General features: G+C 37.9%; 1 protein-coding gene and 1 pseudogene across 3 annotated transcripts in view; both read right to left on the bottom strand.

Moving 5' to 3' along the window:
- The window catches only part of Carf (calcium responsive transcription factor), a 94,654-nt gene that overhangs the window by 24,668 nt on the left and 59,606 nt on the right, over positions 1 to 10,380 (bottom strand). The window contains exon 19 of one of the 3 annotated variants that reach the window (XM_013520710.1): positions 7,961 to 8,658. The exons of the other annotated variants lie outside the window; for them this stretch is intronic. The gene's annotated coding sequence lies outside the window, so the exon portion shown is untranslated. Of the gene's footprint in view, positions 1 to 7,960; positions 8,659 to 10,380 lie in introns of those variants that run through there. 3 annotated transcript variants of the gene reach the window in all.
- LOC102005009 lies at positions 847 to 2,339 on the bottom strand (annotated as a pseudogene).

Genomic DNA, 10,380 nt, shown 5'->3' on the forward strand with positions numbered 1-10,380 from the left:
ATAATTTCCTACCATTTTGTCTGTAATTTGCTAAGTCCCCCCTATTATTATGTTATCCTTCTTTTATTCTTTAAAATAAAAAAAAAATCGTTGCAACATGAAATGAGCTCATAGCTGCTTTGGTTTTCTCTGCAGCACAGCATAACCAATAACTGTGGAGAATACAATAAAAAGTGCTTGTGATAAGTTCTCTGGTTTGAAAAATGGCTTAGCATTAGAATAGACCCCTAAAAAACTTATTAAAAAGTTATTTATGTATAAGCAAGTATGTCACTAGAAATTCTGCTCTGTTCTATTTGGTGAAAGATAAATGTGCACAGAAATTAACAGTATTAAACTGTAGCAGTGAAGGGTTCAGGTGTTGCACAAAAACAAAACCAAGAAAGGTAACAGGTTCACACAGTGTGACCTAGTGAGCAAATGGCCTGGCATCAAGTCTACACAGCCTTCTGTCAGAGGTACACGTCCACCACACAGAAACACTCTGGTTAAACTCACATAGTCTAGATGTAAATCAGGAAGCTGCATCAAAAAATTCAATATTCATTATACATGCTGACTGATTCTAGAAAACAATCCTAGCATTAGTGGTTAGTTAAGAGGACAGAAAATGAAAATGAATTCATCTCAAAAAATATGAAGTGTAACATAGCAATCAAATGCAAATGTTAAAAGTACGTCATACAAAAAAGAAAACACATCAAAAGTTTAGAAAATTGAATTCTTAGGCACAGGTACTATATATGAGTGGGCACCTGTCCAAGCATCTCATGAAAATCTGTAGCTTAACACTCAATTGGAATGTACTCTTTTTATTCAGGAGTGCTACGTGTTCATGTGTGCACCTCACACATGATGCCCAAGAGCCCCACTGTCACCGTCACCACCCTGCACCAGCATCCTGTGATCATCTCTTGCATGCAGCGGAGCTCAGCTTCCTTTTCCAGTAGGATCTGATCTTTATTCATATCCTCATTCTCCACTTTCCTGCCACCTCTCTTAAGCCTCTCAGAATGGAAGTTTTCATAGTGAAGGTCCTGGGTTACTTCCTGTAGATCTTGCACGTGGGTGATGAGCATTGTTCTTAGCTTCAGGAAATCATTGTTTAGGGTTCTCCAACTCCATAACACCCCACGGGTAGAGATGACCTCTGACCTTCTTGCCTTTGGCTTCAATCAACTGGTTGGATCCAACCACAGAGAATGGGATGCTGGCCTTGAGGAGCGTAGTTTGCTTTCCAAAATCTTCATCTTCATCTGATTCTGCATCAGGTAATAAGATTTTGATGTTATGTTCCTCAATTTAATCCAGAATCCTTTTCTTCAGCTGCTTGAGCTCCTTCAGAGAGTGTCAGCTTTTGCAATGACAGACACCATGTTTACCTTCTTGTGTACTGCTTTCATAAATGCAACATATAAAGGCTTCAGCCCATGTCCAGAAGGTGAAATGAAGTAGAAGCAGCAGTGCACCCTGCTGTCAATGATGTGGCACCTGTTCAAGCCACTCTCATCATGCAGGTAGAGTTCAAACTGTTCACTGATGTAGGAGATGATGGTCTTAAAACAATCCCTGCGGGGCTGGGGATTTAACTCAGTGGCACAGTGCCTGCCTGGCAAGTGCAAGGTCATGAGTTCGATTCCCGGTCCTGGAAAACAAAGCAAAATAAAACAAAACAAAACAATCCTTGCAATTGATGGCATCCTCATAGTCAGGTGTATCCACTACCATCAGGTGCAGCTTAACCCCACACTCCATGGTTGAAGTCTCAATTTGGACAGTTCTTTCAATTTTCTCTGTGGCTCCAGGTATGATTCTTTCTAGACAGAGATTACTCAGGAACAGGCTGTTTATCAGAGTTGATTTTCCTAGACCCAACTCACCAACCACTATCAACGTGAATTTGAAACCTTTCTTCACTGATTTTCGGTGAACTTGATTGGGAAGATTTGCAAATTCAACATAGCCTGGAGTTTCTGGATTTATAAACTGAGCTGGTTGTTGCTTAGACATCTTTTTTGTTGTTTTCTGTATCAGCCCGCCTGCCGGAAAAAGGAGCCCAACTTCCAGACTTTTTTAAGGGGTTCTCATGGTGTGTCAATATCCAGTTTGCCTTTGACTCTATTATTTTGCTGATTTCATTGCTATTGCCACTGGTGGAGTAGTTGTTGCTATTAATTGGTTGTTATTGTTGCCAATATCTATTTTCTCTTTCTGTCCCCAACTTTATTGCAGTTTGTTTCCCGAGAACTGGGTGCTGGGCCAATTACACTGTGTCATTCTCTTCCAAATTAAGAGAGGTGGTTGGATCTTGAGATTGAGGCAAAACTCTATAAAGAGCCATGCCCAGTGTGTACCACAAAATGATCAGCAAGCTTACAGAAGAAAATAATAAAAAAACTACTTGATCTAAGTCCAGGCATGGTGGCACATGCCTGTAATCCCATCACTGGGGAGGCTGAGGCAGGAGGATCATTGAGAGTTCAAGACCAGCCTGGGCTACAAAGTGAGCTCAAGGCCAGTCTGTACTGCATAGTGAGACCCTGTCTTAAAAAGACAAAAAAAAAGAAAAACAAAACAAAAAACAACCTACTTGATCTAAGCAAAATGATATAACACATTATAAAACATGAATGACCAGTTTAGCAAATAATGAGAGCCCATGAAAAAGTACCACACAAAAACCCTGCAAGTAAAAAATTCTATTGAGCAGGGCGTGGTGGTGCATGCCTGTCATCTCAGCATGTGGGAGCCTGAGTTAGGAGGATTTCAGTAGTTTGAGGCCGGCCTGGGCTCCATAATGAGTTCAAGACCAACCTGGAAAACACAGTAAGACCCTGTCTTGAAAAAAAATTCTCAGCAGAAGTGACCAAGATGGGGACAGAGTGCTAGAACTAGAAGATAAGGCTGATGAAGGTGACCATATACTTAGAGATACCTTAAAAACAAGAGAACATGAAAAGTAGACTGAACAGCTGCTAGATGGGCAAAGACTAACCTAAGATTAATTAAAATTAGGGAAAAATAAAAAGAAATCACAAATGGTATACAAAAATATAGCCACAATCAGAAAAGAACTCCCTGACACAACACAGGCAAAATCCCAGAAGTCCAAAACAGGAACAAAATCTTAAAGTTCTTAGAGAAAAGCAACATATCACTTGTAAGGGTAAAACTCATTAGAATCACAACAGAACTCTCAACACAAACCTTAAAAACCAGGAGAGCTTGCAGAAAAGTGTTTCAAGCTCTAGAACAATGTTCAATCCAGACTAATACATTATTTGTATACTGAGGTTCTCTTATAAGGAAAACCAGTCAATATTTAGGCTTGAGTATTTGATTTACTTCATTTAACATTATGGTCTCAATTTCCACCCATTTTCCTACAAATGACAAAATTTGTCCTTCTTTATAGCACAGTAATACTCCACTATGTGTAAATACCATATTTTCTTTATGCATTCATCCATTGATGGACATATAAGCTGCTTCCAAGATTTACCTATTATGAACTGTGCTGCTATAAGCATGGACATATCACTGTAATATGATGAATTTAACTATTTCAGGAAGATTCCTAAAAGGGTAATTGCTGAGCCAAATGCAATTTCTACTTTTAGTTTTTTCAGGAATCTCCATACTGATTTCCATTGGGGTTGTACCAGTTTACACTCCCACCAACAATGAAAACATGTTCGTTTTCCCCACAGCCTCTCTAGTATTGTTATTTTTCGATTTCTTGATGATGGCCACTCTTGGAGTGAGTGGAATCAGTGTTGTTTTAATTCACATTTCTCAAACTGCCAGTGATATTGAACCTTTTTTTCACATATTTACTGACCATCTGTACTTCTTCTTCTGAACAGTGTCTATTCATTTCAGATGCCCATTTTTTAACTGGGTCTTCAAATTTGTACAGTATAATTTTTTTTTAGTTCTTTATATATTCTACATATTAGTAGAATATATGTACTTTGAGGAGTAGCTGGAAAAAATATTTTCCTATTATATGGGTTGTCTCTTCAATCAGTTGTTTCCTCTGCTGTGTAGAACCTTTTAAATTTGATGTGATTTCATTTGTTGATTTCTGGTATTATTTCTTCTGCAACCAAGGTTCTAGTCAGAAAGTCTTTGCCTACATCTGTCTTCAAGAGTTTTACGTATTTTGTCTGCCAGTAGATTGTTCCTGTGTTAGTATTTAGATCTTGAATCCATTTTCACTTTAGTGCAAGGTACGAGAGATAGGTCTAATCTTCGGCATGTAGACAGCCAATTGTTCCAGTACCATTTGTTAAAGAAGCTATCTTTCTGCCAGGGAAAGTATTTGGTCCTTTTGTCAAAGATGAGATAATTGAGTACGCCTGAACCTGGTTTTGCATCCTCTATTCTGTTTCATTGATCCACAAATTTGTTTTGCCCATACCATGCCATTTCTATCACTGTAGCTTTGTAGTATAAATTGGAAGTCTGGGATTGTGATGCCCCCTGCCTTGCCCTTGTTGAACAGAATTGCTTTTGGTATTATAGGTCTCTTCTGGTTCCATATGAATTTTAGGATTGCTTTCTTAAGTTCTGTGAGGAACAGTGTTAGTAGAGTGGACCTTTGAGTTATGACCAGCCTCATATACAAACAACTTGGGTTACGACCACAACCAAATCTTGAGTTATGACCTGAATGTCAGCTGCTTGTGCGGTTATAAACAAAAACTCACAACGCTAGAAAAGTCATATGTAAACATATGTAAGCATCAGTATGAGCCCAGATGCGTGTTTGTGGATGTGATTCCAGTCAGTATTTTATATGACAGCTACAGTTTCTGCTATTAAAATGGCCCCCCAAAGAAAAGAAGCTAAAGAAGAAAAGGTGAAGAAAGCAATCACAGCTGAAAGAAAAAGGAAATTATGGAGAAATACGAGTGGTGTTCATATGACCAATCTTGCTAATATGTACAGCATATCAAAATCCACCATCTCAACAACCTTACAGAGAAAAGATTTGTATAAGGATGCCAGTGTTGCTAAATGTGTTACTCAAATTAGTAAGTCACGATCAATAGTGTTAGATGAAGTAGAAAGGCTTTATTAGTGTGGATAAATGAAAGGCACATGGCAGGTTACAGCTATCTGAGTCTGTAATTTGTGTAAAAGCTAGGGTTATATATGCAGATCTTGTAAGGACAATCCATCAACAAGTGGTAATAGTGAAACATTTTGTGTCACTAAGGGGTGGTTTCACAATTTTAAAGCAAGAACTGGGGTTCACAGTGTAATTAGGCATGGTGAAGCAGTCAGTGCTGATAAACTGGCTGCTGAAAATTACATACACCACTTAAACACAATGACACAGAGAAATGGCTTTTGCTCTTATCAAGTTTTCAACTGTGATAAACTGGCCTTTTCTGGAGGAAAATGCCTAGGAAAACATATATTACCTAGGATGAGAAGAAAATGTCAGGCCACAAGCCTATGAAGGATAGGCTAATCTTGTTGCTATGTGCCAATGTGAGCAGTAACCTCAAGATAAAATCTCTCTTGATTTTCACACTGAGACCCCTACAATGTTCAAAAAACATAAAGTTATGAATGGGCTAGGCGTCATGTGGAGACCTGGTAACAAGAGTACTTTTTCTTGAGTAGATCAGGAAGTCCTTCCGTCCTACTGTAAAGAAATATCTAGAGAACAAAGATTTACCACTCAAGGCTCTCCTCATCACGGGCAATGCTCCTGTTCACCCATGAGATTTGGAAGAATTGGCTAAAAAATTCCCCAGTCAAGTTCCTCCTACCCAATACAACTCCTCTACTGCAGCCTATGGAACAGAAGGTTATAGCTATACACCTAGGAACTGTTTCTGAGGTGCTTCCAGATGGTCTCAGATACAGACTTACCCCTTAAAGAATTTAGGAAGGAACATTACAGCATTCTTTCCTGTGTGGGGTTGAGAAATCCTGGGTCAGTATCTCTCTATGGACATTTGAAGGCTGTGTAGAGGTGTCTGAGCCTTCAACTGACCCTGTGGTTGATGACACTGACTACAAAACTGTCCATACATTTGTAGGTAGACAGTGATGATGTTGAGGAACTGGTGGAGGAACACAGAGGAACTGTCTACAGAGGAACTTCAGCAACTTTTGGCTGAGCACAGAGAATGGCAGCTGAGGAGCTTTCTGAAAAGGAGGGGGAGTATCAACAATCAGTGAAGCAGTTATTCTTCTGAAATCCTGAAAAAATGGACAGAGTTACAAACATTTGTAGAGAAGACCCACCCAGACAGAGAAAAAGCCCATCACTGCATTTACTTGCTTAATGATAATGTCATGTCATAGAGGAACAGTGTTGAAGAACAGACAGAAACAGACAACCTCAGACCAGGTTTTAGTTCTGAAAAGGTTGAGACCCAGCGAGCCAGAAGCAGTCCTAGTGGGCTACAGATTCCCCAAGGACAGAAAGTACAACAGAAAGCCAGATTCCTGATGTTCTTATGGAAAGGGACTCTCCTTCCAAACCATAACTACTTTCCATATCATCCTTCCTTCCTGCAAGCCAAAGATGTCAACTTGAATGGTGAGCACAGTATGGAATTGTTGTTTCTAGCAAACTAGGCACATTTTATAATCTTTTGGTGAGTAAACTAGGAAAATTATTGGTCTTTCTGATCAATTATGCACATTATACAACCCCTTTTTATTAAGAAAAGGTTACTTAAGAGGTACTTTAGGAGGTTCAGAACACATTATGGGTATTTCCACTATTTCTTTTGGGAAAAATAGGCTTGACCTACAACCAGCCCTCATGAACAAATTAAGTTCGTAAGTCAAGGGTCCACTGTATTTTAATTGGGATTGCATTAAACTGTGTAACAGTTTTGGAAGTATGGCCATTTTGACTATATTGGTTCTGCCCACCCAGAACAAGAATATCTTTCAATTTTCTGATGTCCTTTTTGATCTCTGTTTTCAGAGTGCTATAGATTTCATTGTAGAAGTCTTTCCCTTCCTTGGTTAGGTTAAATGCTAAGTATTTCATTTTTCTTAATGTTATTGTGAAGAGTATTGTTTCCTTAATGTCTCTCTCTGTGAGCACATTATTAGTGTACAGGAATGCTACTGATTTTTGAGTGCTGACTTTGCATCCTGTTATGCTATTGAATTTGGTTATTAATCCTAAGGAGTCTTCTGGTGGAGCTTTTGGGTCTTCTATGTGGAGGATCATGTCATCTGCAAGTAATAATAATTTAACTTCGGGCTGGGGATTTAGCTCAGCGGCAAAGCGCCTGCCTCGCAAGCGCAAGGTCGTGAGTTCAGTTCCCGGTACCGGAGAAAAACCAAAAAAAAAAAAAAAATTTAACTTCCTTTCCTATCTATATCCCTTTTATTTCTTTTTCTTGTCTAATTGCTCTGGTTAATATAGAAATAGCTTTAATAGGTCACATAATTCTCTTGCCTTAGCCAAGTAATCTTCCAGAGATAATTTCATAATCTAAATTTATTTTGGAAGTTTTCTGTTGCCTAAAATGTAGACAATGGGATGTTTATCATTTTGCTTCATTTTATTCCAAGTTGCCTCCCACATTTATTATCAAAATTTCCCCAAAATAACCACTGTCATTCCAATATCACTTAGAAAGTTAAGATGATACATTTTAATTTCTATATAAAATACAGTAGAGAAGTCCTGACATAGTACAGACTTAGACTAAAAATAAACCCATTAGTATGGCAACAGTCAAATTTTGGGCCTGTTGTCCTTTGGGGAATTAATTCCTCCATTTGCCTATCTCACCTTGAGAAATAGAATTTCACAGATACAATTAAACAAGACTGAAGAAAGTTCTGATAAAATTTTCATAAACGACCTGAGATGCCCTTTTGAAGAGAAACCACTTGAATATCCATGCTTAGACCCACCCTCATCCCCGTGCACAATGAAGGAATGACAAAAACAGAAACAATACTGTGCTCAGAAACAATGCAGATTTATTTTTCAAACTTGATCAGTTACTCTCTGGATTTTGAGAGGATCTCTTTTTTATGGTATATACGTAAGATATAAAAGGTTTTTATAAATTTATCTTGATATAGATACACAGTGAAATGATTGTAACAGCGAAGGAAATTGACATATATAACCATTGTCTCATTTAATTACTTTTTTGTTTTCTCTTTCCTTCTTTTAAAAAAAATTTCATTTCACTTAATTTTTTTTTTTTTTGGTACAGTGAGTGCCTAAGTCTACTCTCTTGGCAAATTGACAGAATATAATGCTATTAATTATAATCTTCTTGCTAATCAGATTTCAAAACTTACCTATCCTACATAACTGCAATTTTATATCCTTTCCCCCACATCCCCTTTAGCCCATTCCCACCACTGGAAACCACTCTATCTGTTTCTGTGTAAGGGAAGAGTTCCTTATTCCTAGGTAGCATTCATGAATGAACCTTAACATCTGGAGTATTCAATGAAAAAGAAGAAATCCGAGCTCAAATTCACTGTGAACTTACCTCATCACTGTCACTGGGAAGACCCTGTGTAGGAGGCTCAAAACCCTTAGAAAAAAACAGTTTCCAAGTTGAGGGCTTAAGTGCTTTTGATCAGATTTGATGGGACCTCCATGACCATTAAATGCTGTCTCCCTTATTATATCCCCCAAATAACCTGTTGATAAAACAATATGTTGAATTTTTTGCTTAATGCAATGAAGAAAAATACCAGTTTGATAGTCTTAGCAGTAACTCATAGCTGGATGTCAGTGGTACAATATTTATAAGATTTTTGGGATCCAGTTTAAGAGTAGTTTCAAAGTAGGAGACACAAATGGGCTTCGGCAAAGCTTTTGAAATTTATGACAGGATAGAGGGAGGTAAGAGTTTGGAAATCCTTTAAAGACTTCTGACTTGTCAGACTAAATGATTTGCCTTTCCCTCCATAACATTCTACATGTCTGCCATTCCCAAACTGCTCGTCAGTCTGTACTTTATAGTGGTAGATGTTTCAAAAATAATTTTGAATAAATGACCACTTTCATTTAAGATTGCAGAATAACCAAAAAAAAAAAAAAAAAAAAAAAAGATTGTAGAATGACCTTATAGAAAATAAATGAAAACCAACCCAGACAGAATGTGAATGCAGCTGAGGGGAGAGGATTGCTAGAGAAATGTTTTTTAAAAGGAGAAATCTAGTACCCAGGTAAGGGTTTAGCTTTGCATAGATACATAAATACTTCCTATGTGGATACATGACAAAGCAGTTTACATGGTAGAGATGGTAGCAATGACTACAAGAGAGAATATTGGAAATTCTCTTATGATTGCTTCAGTTTTCTAGTGAAATAAAAAGCAAGGACTTTAGATAAGACTAACTGTGTGTGTAGAGGAGGGGTCTTGGGAAGTCAAAGAGAAACAGAGGTGTAAGGAAGTATCCAGGAAAATAGGAGAGGGAGCTGGGCATGGTGGCACAAGTCTATACTCCCAGCACTTGGGAGGCTGAGACAGGAGGATTGTGATGAATTCCAGACCAGCCTAGGATACATAGTGAGTTCAAGGCCAGCATGGACTACACAGTGAGACCCTGTATTAAAACAACAACAACAACAACAAAACCAACCAAACAGGAGAGGGAATAGACTACAGAAGTGAAATAGGGCCTAACTGATTAAGAATTTATTTGAAGCTCATGTTTATAAACTGAAAATAAAACTGCCCAACATGGTTGCATATTTTCCTCCACTCATGATTTTTTTTTGTCCACTCATGATTAAGAGTAATTGAGAATTTATTGAAAGATAGATATTGTTTTATCTGTTGCCTGTAGAAAGATTAGCAAGATCTAATCTTACCCACGGGGTCACACAGTGTTGGGTTGTATAGTTATACAATAATTGTAATATAATAAGTACTAGCAATACAAAAAAAAGAGAAAAATATTTTAAGTCCTATCAGTGAACAAAAAGAAAAAATACCCCTGCTCTCCCAGAATTAACTTTTAGAAGGAGATAAACCACAAATGTTTTCTTAACAAAAGGCCAAAGTTATTCCTTTATTTTATTTTTTTGACAATGGTCTCAATTTACCAATCAAAAGAAACAGATTGGCAAAATGGATCAAGAAACAAGACATAGCTGGCTCTGGTGGCTCACGCCTATAATCCCAGCACTCAGGAGGCTGAGGCAGGAGGATCTTTGTGAATTTGAGACTGGTCTCGGTTACAAAGTGAGCTCAAGGCCAGCCTGAATGGCATAGCAAGACCGTGTCTCAAAAAAGAAAAAAAAGAAAAAAAAAAAGAGAGAGACCAGCCTAGGCTAACAAAGTGAGTTCAAGGCCAGCCTAAACTGCATAGTGAGACCATCTCAAAAAGGCAAAAAAAAAAAAAAAAAAAAAA

This window comes from Chinchilla lanigera, unplaced genomic scaffold (genome assembly GCF_000276665.1).
Source record: "Chinchilla lanigera isolate Chin_1 unplaced genomic scaffold, ChiLan1.0 scaffold00056, whole genome shotgun sequence".
NCBI classification, from domain to species: domain Eukaryota; kingdom Metazoa; phylum Chordata; class Mammalia; order Rodentia; family Chinchillidae; genus Chinchilla; species Chinchilla lanigera.